Raw genomic sequence first — 9,271 nt, forward strand, 5'->3', positions numbered from 1 at the left:
TTCTAAAAAATTTTTGTTTCTATTTTCTAACTCTATTATTTTTGTCTTGGAGCTTTTCTAACTGAAATGTGTATGAAATACAGCAATAGGAACTTCCCAAGAAATAAAATATTCTGTGGTTTGTTTTTCTTGTAAAGAGTACTGTAATTCCTTGGGTTTAATTGACAACATCCTTTATGAGGACACTCAGCATCTCAGCATTGATGGCCTCCTAGTCAGCAGTTTTGGCCCAAGTATTCAGGGAATGACGAGGACATACTCCAAGATCCCTTTCCTGAATCACTGTTTATTGTTTATAAAACTCATCTTGTAAGCCTGCTTTGATTTATTTCCTTATCAATACCCAAGATAATCCTGTTGAAGTTTACTCTGCTTTTCTGCCCATATTCCCCACTTCGTCTTTTGAGGCCTACCTGTCTCCTTGGCACATTATCCATGTTAAGTGCCTCCAAGGTACTGTGGATACTAGTAAATGCCAAATTAAGTGGGGGGTTTTATTATTTCCCCACATCACATATAATGATATCAGATGGGCTTGGTTTGAGCTCTGATTTCTGAGGCACCTACTTTGACTAACTATCTAGGACAGTAGTTTTCTTTTCTTTTTTTTTTTCTTCATCCAGAAACTTTATTAAATAGTAAATCATTTGTCAATAAGATCTGCATTTCTAATTTCAGTTTGTCATTACTCTGAGGCACAGAGAAAGGAAAAGATGAGATTAGGGTTAATGTTTATTGAGCACTATGTATAAAGGATCTTATTTAGTCCTTATAAACAGTACCAGGGCAGTGGCTTTCAACCCCAGTGGACATCAGAAGTGTCTGTGAAGCTCTTTGAAAATGTGGACGTCTAGGACCTACCCAAGACCTAGACTCTCCAGGGTGGGGGTGTAAGCATCTGCTTTTTGGTTCTTTAAAGATCCATAGGGTGACTGTGATGTACAACCAAGTTGAAAATCACCAATCTTGAGAACTGGTCATTATATTTACAATTTCTTTTATTTGAATTTTTTTTTTTTCTTTTTTTAAGGATGGACTGTTCCCTGTCAAAATCTTTTCTTCTCTGGGAGCCACAAAAATGAATTTCTAAGAGGAAGTGTCAAGGTCACCTGAATTTTTCCCCTCTGCTTGCTTGGCATTCATAACTGAGAAAACCCATCCCTTAAGCTTTACTGTAGCTGATTTGTAGCAGAGCCCATCCTGGGCTACTAGTTTCAGAGTGGGAACATGGGGCCATATGTCCTTTTTTAAGAAGTATTATTTGTATAATGTGCTACAACTTTATAAATCCACCCAGAAACTTACATGCCCACTAAATCCAATGAGATAGGTTTTATTATCTTCAATTTTTAGATTAGGAAACAGGCTCAGAGAGTCTAAATGATTTGCCTAAGAGCACCAGGAAATAGTGGCTAGAATCAAACTCAATTCTTCCAACTCCAAATCTAGTACTCTTTCTGTTCTTTCTACTGATTAATATTTTGATCATTCCATTTTGCAATGATTTCACACTTATAGAGAAGTTTAAAAAAAAATAACTTTCCACAAACCCTTTATCTATATTTGCCAAATGTTAATATTTTACCATGTTAATCATCCTTTCTTCTGTCCTTCTGTACATATGAATTTAATTATTTGTAATTAATATTTAACAGTATATTATAGATATAATTCCCCTTTATCTCTCAATACTTCAGCGTATATTTCCTAAAAACACTGATATTATCTGCAGTCACCACAGGAAGTGATTGCGAATCAAGAAGTTAACATTAATACAATACTATTATCAATGTACAGACCTTCATTTTTTACCCACAAATGTCTTCTGTGGCAAAAGGAAAAAAAAAACAGTTTCTGGTTCAGGATCCAAGCAGGGATCACATATTGCATTTGGTTCTCACGTCTGTTTACTATCTTAGTCTTCAAAGTTTTCTTAGTCTGCCTCTGCTGTTCATGACTTGAATAATTATGTATGCTATCATCTGATAAGCAGGAATTGACAGTTCTGGCCGTCAGCACTTGATGGAGTTATTCCGAAATACTTGGGTTCAGTGACATACAGCAGGATGGGCCATAACATTCGGAGAATATTTGGAAACCAATAATAATGATATTTATTATGCAATATTTATGCTGGACACTATTTTAAATGTCTTCCATATAACTCCTCATTTAAATTTCACAACAAACCTACATAGTAGGTATTGTTACATTATAGATGTGGAATCTGAGGAACAAAGAAGTTAAGTAACTTGCTCAAGGTTATCTGGCCAGGAGATGGCAGGGCTAGGAGTCAAATTCCAACAGCCAGGCTACATCCCTAGTGTGAGCTCTGAACCAGCACAGGCTGAACCAGAGACATTTAACAGAGTTATATGTCTTTAGGCAAATTATTAGCTCAAAAAACTTGAGTCTCATGAACTGAAAATGGGACTAATAATACCAACGTCATAAAGGTGGTTGTAAGGATTACACACAATAATCTGTTAAAGCATTTGGTATGTAGCAAGAACTTCATTTTTTAAGAGTAAAATTTAAAATATAAATATGGAAAAATTGACCAATAAGCATATCTGAAGAAGATACTGTTATGACTAAGAAGATATTGTTATGACTAAGAAGTTACTGTTATGACTAAGTTACACTGAGATGAGAAAACTTTTTAATCATTACAGGTAGGGAGGAGAAGGGAACAGAAGCAACAAACATCTGTTCATATTTTGAGAGACTGGGGAAATACCAGTTAAAACCAAAACCATCTTCCAGGCAAAAGGGGCTAGATAATGATGAGCCATAAACACAATTTTACGATGAATTTATGGAAAGTTGTATCCTTTAGTTATATTAGCAAAGAAGGTAAATATTTTCCATAAAGAGAAAAGTCAGCACCACTCTACTCTGGGCTGAGATATAATTACCTTCCAGCTTTTAAAAGGGAATTGTTCTCCTTAGTGGGTGGCAGTCAGAGGAATCAAGAGGTTTTTATCTTTTGAGTTTTTAATTTCATATATACATATCTATATATATTTTAGAGACTGGGTCTTGCTCTGTCACCCAGGCTGGAGTGCACTGGCATGATCTTAGCTCACTACATCCTCGACTTCCCAGGCTCAAGTGATCCCCTCACCTCAGCCTCCCAAGCAGGTGGGACTACAGGTGTGCACCACCACACCCAGCTGATTTTTTTTGTTGTTAATTTTTTTGTAGAGACAGAGTCTTTCTATGTTGCCCAGGCTAGTTTCAAACTCCTGGGCTCAAGTGATCCTCCTGCCTTGGCCTCCCAAAATGCTGAGATTATAGGTGTGAGCCACTGCACCTGGCCTTGAGGTTTTTAAAAGAGAACTCTGGAGACATTGGGTTTCCAGAATTAGAAAAATGTATAGTCCTTTTAATGTGACATTTTCATTTACTCTTTTTTTTTATTTTTATTTATGTATTTTTTTGAGGAGTCTTGCTCTGTCACCCAGGCTGGAGTGCAGTGGTGCAATCTCGGCTCACTGCAACCTCCACCCCTGGGGTTCAAGCAATTCTCCTGCCTCAGCCTCACTAGTAGCTGGGATTACAAGCGTGCAGTACCATGCCCAGCTAATTTTTGTATTTTTAGTAGAAACGAGGTTTCGCCATGTTGGCCAGGCTGGTCTCAAACTCCTGACCTCAGGTGATCCACCCGCCTAGGCCTCCCAAAGTGCTGGGATTACAGGCATGAGCCACTGCACCCGGCTCATTTAGTCTTAAAACATTTCAAATATGTCAACTAAACCTATGGAGAAGATAAGCATATCTGAAGAAGATACTGTCATGACTAAGTCAACTTAATTTTTTAATTAGACTATAGATTTGTGGGGGGTACATGTGCAGCCCAAGGGCTTTTGGGGCTCTGTAGCTACTCATGAACAACAATAGGCAAGGATGGATTTTCATCTCCTTTCTATCAAGGTTTGAATGTTTCCTCTGAGTCTTTCCACCCAGAGAACCCTAGACTTCTTTCAGTTACCACTCCTTTCCTCACTTTGTCCACTTCTGAGCCCCATATTTTGGGAGCTGAAAGTAAGTAGTGCCTTGGAGAGGGGAGACAAAAAGGGAAAGGGAGCGCAGCAAAGGTTCATTCAAGGCTCACATGTGCATCCCCTACTGGTAGCTGCCTCTTGCCATCCCCACAGCATAAGCCCTCCCCTCCTCACCCCTGCCCAAGGCTGCAGAGCGCCATCCGAGGGCCTCTGTTCCATGCCTGCTGAGTCTGCCAGCTCACACCTTCCATAATCTGCCTCACCCTGCACCTTCCCCAACCTGCCCAACTCTCAACCATCGATCTGTTCATTGCTTATTTTAAAAGCAGCCTTTTCAACCACATTTTTCATTCAGCCATTAGGACAACCATGCTAAAGCAACCCTACAGTAGAGGCCCTTGGCTTTAAGCAGAACTGGTGCAGAATAAAAATGTCAGGGCATTTTTTCAAAATTTATTAAGAATTTCAAGACAGCAGCAGCAGAGCATTAAACCAAACACAAGGCTCTTCTAGGCATGTGGCCCCGTGTACAGACTGCAGGCCCATGCAGCCAGCCTTGGCTGTAAGGGGCCCAAGTGAGTTGAAAGTTAGTCATCTACTAAATACACTGATATATTTAAAACTCAATGTCATATTATTGGAACACTAACAAAATTGCACTTCAATCAAACTGACTAGATTTTATCCAAAAATCTAGTATAATAACACAGGCACACATATTTTAATTTGGTGCTGGAATTCCACAACTGTGCGATAGATTCTCTAAGTGTTCAAGCACATCTGTACTCTCATTTAAAAGAAAATATAACTCCACAGGCATTTCTGATACTCAACCAACATTAAAAACCATTGGAAAATAGATGCCTGCATTCCACCTCTAAAGTGTCTGATACACTAATGAAAGAATAACAAGCTTCACAAAGCTATCGGGAAGGAAATGAGATTTATATGTGAAATTAGACTATGCACTATAAAGTAGTAAATAAATGTAAGCTATTGTTCTTATTTAATAGTGATAAAGACAGAACAAGCCTTCAACTTAATCTCATAGGTAGTCAAGTATCATTATCCATTGGATATGCTGAATATGTTAAATGAATGGCAGAAGAAGGAGGGGAAGGAAGTGGTATCGATGAGAATAGTTTAGACCATGTGAGATGTTTAGAAGTACAAAAGTAAAAATTTCATGAGGACCTAGTATGTTTGGACACTCCCCTGTGACCCCCTACCTCTACCCCACCCCAACATTTCATAGTGCTGGGTACATAGTAGGTGGCTCAGGAGAAATTTGCAAATGAAAGAAAAGAAAGACCTGCTCTAGGCAAAGGTTTCAAAGGTTTATGGTAGGCATGGACTTCTCCATCTATTATGTTTCATTTTCTGCAGTATAACCTGAGTTGTATTATACTATTATACTATTCTCTTGCTGTCTAGAGGCTCCAAAGCAGACTCTTCAGAACCTCCCCAAGGCCTAATCTTTACCTGCTGGTTATTTCAGAACCCCTGCTCCTTATCAAAAGGAAAGGATCCTATGTCCTATTCCTGCAGGACTGTTCCATACTCCTTGAAGCACTCCAAAAGACAGACCAAGTAATGACTATATCAGGCACTATGGCTGGGCTGAGTTCTAAATTAACCCGTGTCACCTCCTGCCTGGTCTGTATAGGGTCAACACTAAGGGAGAATATATGTGTCTCCTTGGAAAAGATAGCCCTAGAGGCCGCCTATGATTTTATGAAATCCGAGTTTTTTAAAGGCTTTGTGATAAAGCTAGCTACAGATAGTGTGTTACAGCTTTATTACAATATGGGCATTCTCTTAGGGTCTAGGATCCCTTTGTGACTAAATGAAAGAGCTGAATTCTGTAGTCAATAAAAGTCAACACCTTAGTAAGATACTTAATCCCTCAGAAAGGACTGATGCTGAAAGTCCCTCAGAGAAAAATAGAGAATTAAAGCATGAACCAAGACAGAGAATTAAAGCATGAACCTTGTTTCACCCCTTTGTTTCACATGACTAGGATATGGGTGCTCATTGGAACCATCGGTTGGAAGAATAACAGGCTTATCTGTTTCTTGATCATCTTTCTCAGTGTAGAGCCCAGGGGACTACAGATAACATGTGTGGTTAACAGTAGCCCCCTCTTAAAAAAGGAGAAAGTCATGTTTTCTCAGTTGAATTTGAAACCAAGATCACTTTACTCACTCAATTAAAACTGCTATTGACTGTTCCTTGGATAGCTTCCCTCTGTATTCATAAGGTCCCTTAGTCCTAGATTTTCAAGGTAATGTCATTTGGTTCTCCTCTGTGAGCCAAATATACACAGATATCAAAGTGTTACTAATCCTTTAAGAAGCCAGGGGTTTAAGCTATTACTGAGCTTTGAAAGATTCTCATAACGGAACTTTTGTTTCTGATCAGTGATGTTTTTAATTTGGAGTTGGAGCAGTTCCCTCTGGTATTAGGTGCAGCTTGGAGCAGACAGGGCATGCTGTTGTTCTAAAGTAGATAGGTTCTGGGTAATGCTGTTTTTGGTTGGGTTTTTTGTTTTTGTTTTTCGAGACAGGGTCTCACTCTGTTGCCCAGGCTTACTGAAGCCTTGAAGCCTTGAACCTCCTGAACTCTAGCTGTCCTCCCACCTCAGACCTCCAAGTAGCTGAGATCACAGGCGTGTACCACGATGCCCAGCTAGTTTTTTGTTTTTGTTTTTGTTTTTTGTAGAGACGGGGTCTCCTTATGTTGTTTAGCCTGATCTTGAACTCCTGGGCTCAAGTGATCCTCCAACCTCAGACTCTCAAAATGTTAGGATTACAGGCATGAGCCACTGTGCCTGGCCTAAAATGCTATACTCTCAAGCAGAGTCCTAAATTTTAGTCAACCATGTATCACCTCCATGCTTTTTATCATATTTACCACCTGAAATTTTACTGTTTTTCTTTCAATCCATTCAGTGCTATACTTGAACAAATTTATTTGACTGCTATAAATGGAAAACTACTTGTTTTAAACTATTCTTAATTGAAGGTAATAAAATACAATGAAAAGCAGTTTAAAAATCCTAGCTAGGGGTATATACCCAAAGGACTATAAATCATGCTGCTATAAAGACACATGCACGCGTATGTTTATTGCGGCACTATTCACAATAGCAAAGACTTGGAACCAACCCAAATGTCCAACAATGATAGACTGGATTAAGAAAATGTGGCACATATACACCATGGAATACTATGTATGCAGCCATAAAAAATGATGAGTTCATGTCCTTTGTAGGGACATGGATGAAACTGGAAATCATCATTCTCAGTAAACTATCACAAGGACAAAAAACCAAACACCGCATGTTCTCACTCATAGGTGAGAATTGAACAATGAGAACACATGGACACAGGAAGGGGAACATCACACTCCGGGGACTGTTGTGGAGTGGGGGGAGGGGGGAGGGACAGCATTAGGAGATACACCTAATGCTAAATGACGAGTTAATGGGTGCAGCACACCAACATGGCACACATATACATATGTAACAAACCTGCACATTGTGCACATGTACCCTAAAACTTAAAGTATAATAATAATAAAATAAAAGAAAAAAAAAATCCTAGCTAGGTAACATCTCATGGCAAAGCTTCTGAGACCAAGGCCTGTCCCTCTTTATTTGCAAGGGAAATTAACCAGGGTTGAGGACATACTAACTCCGTATTTCAGTTTTCCTTCCGAGAATATTAAGGGTTGAAAAGAGAATCCTTTTTCTCTCTTCAGTATTTAAATGCTTTTCATTCCAAGCAGTCAGCCTATCTTTGAAAAACTCAATCCCTTTATATTGTATAAGGAATTAAGTATTTGACAGGACTTGTGTGAAAACCCATTTCTTGAATGTAAGAACACCCCAAGGGAGATAGATGGCACTGTCCGTACACCCATGAAATATGTCATCTACTAAGGGTCAGAATAAACTGATTAAACAGAAATAATAAATGTATTGAAGTCTGAGAAATATGCAAATGGTTAACACTAGAATATGAGCAGCAGAGGAAAAAAGATGGAGTTTTGTCTGTTTTGTTCACTGATAGATCTCTCACTAGCTGTTAGAAGAGTGCTTGGCATATGGTAGGTATCTGCTGAGTCTAAGAACACAAACCACATTCCCCAGTCTCCTAGTGGTGATATAACGCTAAAGATCAGGAGTGGGAAATAGGTTGGCACAATCTGGAGAAATTAAGAGAAGCAAGATTTGGAGAGAATCTTGGAGAAAGTTACAGACACACACAATGGCTCAGAACAGAAGGTACACAATACATATGAAAACAGGTTAAGTATGTCTCACCAAGGTCGTGACCTTATAGCAGCCTTAAAAATGCAAAACACCCTCCAATTTGAATGAATGCTCCCCTTTCCTCAGACCTAAAGCCCCATTCCCCTTATTCACAAGCATCACAAATTTAAATATCACATACACCTTACAAAATGAGCTGACGTTTCTGCAAGACAAACTTCTATTTCCATAAATGTCGGTTACTTTGAGAAACTCAGTTTCATGTAGGTATGTTAGTTTGAGGATTTTTCTGTGTCATTTCAACTACTGAAGTCTCCTAAAGACTTCAACAATTACAGTTAAGCAGTTGTGCCATTTTTCATAGTTCCCTTGCTATTTTTTTGTTAAGTGGAGTCATTGTTCCTCTGGTACTTATTTCGCATCACACAATTTGTTGCTCTAGAAATAGCAAGACAAGAGAAATAGATTAGTGTGATTATAAATATGGAGCGACAGGTGGGAACTGAAGCTGTTTCTGGCATTTCTCACCAAAACAGCCATGGCCTCCGGGTCTGTCTCTCTGTAAGAGGGCAGCACCCCTGAAGACACAGTGCCACGTCAAGGATGTGTGTGAGCTCCTCTGCCTGCACAGGCTTTGTGAAAGGTTTCCATTTCAGAAATACAATGCCCTGATTTTAGTGTGGGCATTTCCCATGTTGGTTAAGTGATACTAAATCTTTAATTATAGCTGGAAAATGTTTTTTGGAAAGCTGATTATCTTCTTTCACACTAAGGCTAATTTTTAAATACAGCTAAATAAGGACTTAGGCCAATCCCTGAACCAAAAAGCAAGGTATGAACCTTAATTTACTGAACCTCAAACCTAACCTCATTTTTTAAAAACTGAAGTGCTAACAACTCTTTTTTTTTTTTTTTTTTAACAACACATTATGTCTAGTGAAGCAATAGCAGGAACCAACAACACTTCATGTTTTCTAAACTGACTGAA

The 9,271-nt window shown here is 38.9% G+C and overlaps 1 protein-coding gene across 2 annotated transcripts in view; it reads left to right on the plus strand.

Annotated features, from left to right (window-relative positions):
* Positions 1-9,271, plus strand: part of NME7 (NME/NM23 family member 7) — a 229,431-nt gene that overhangs the window by 219,207 nt on the left and 953 nt on the right. The window lies entirely within an intron of this gene.

This window comes from Nomascus leucogenys, chromosome 12 (assembly GCF_006542625.1).
Source record: "Nomascus leucogenys isolate Asia chromosome 12, Asia_NLE_v1, whole genome shotgun sequence".
NCBI classification, from domain to species: Eukaryota; Metazoa; Chordata; class Mammalia; order Primates; family Hylobatidae; genus Nomascus; species Nomascus leucogenys.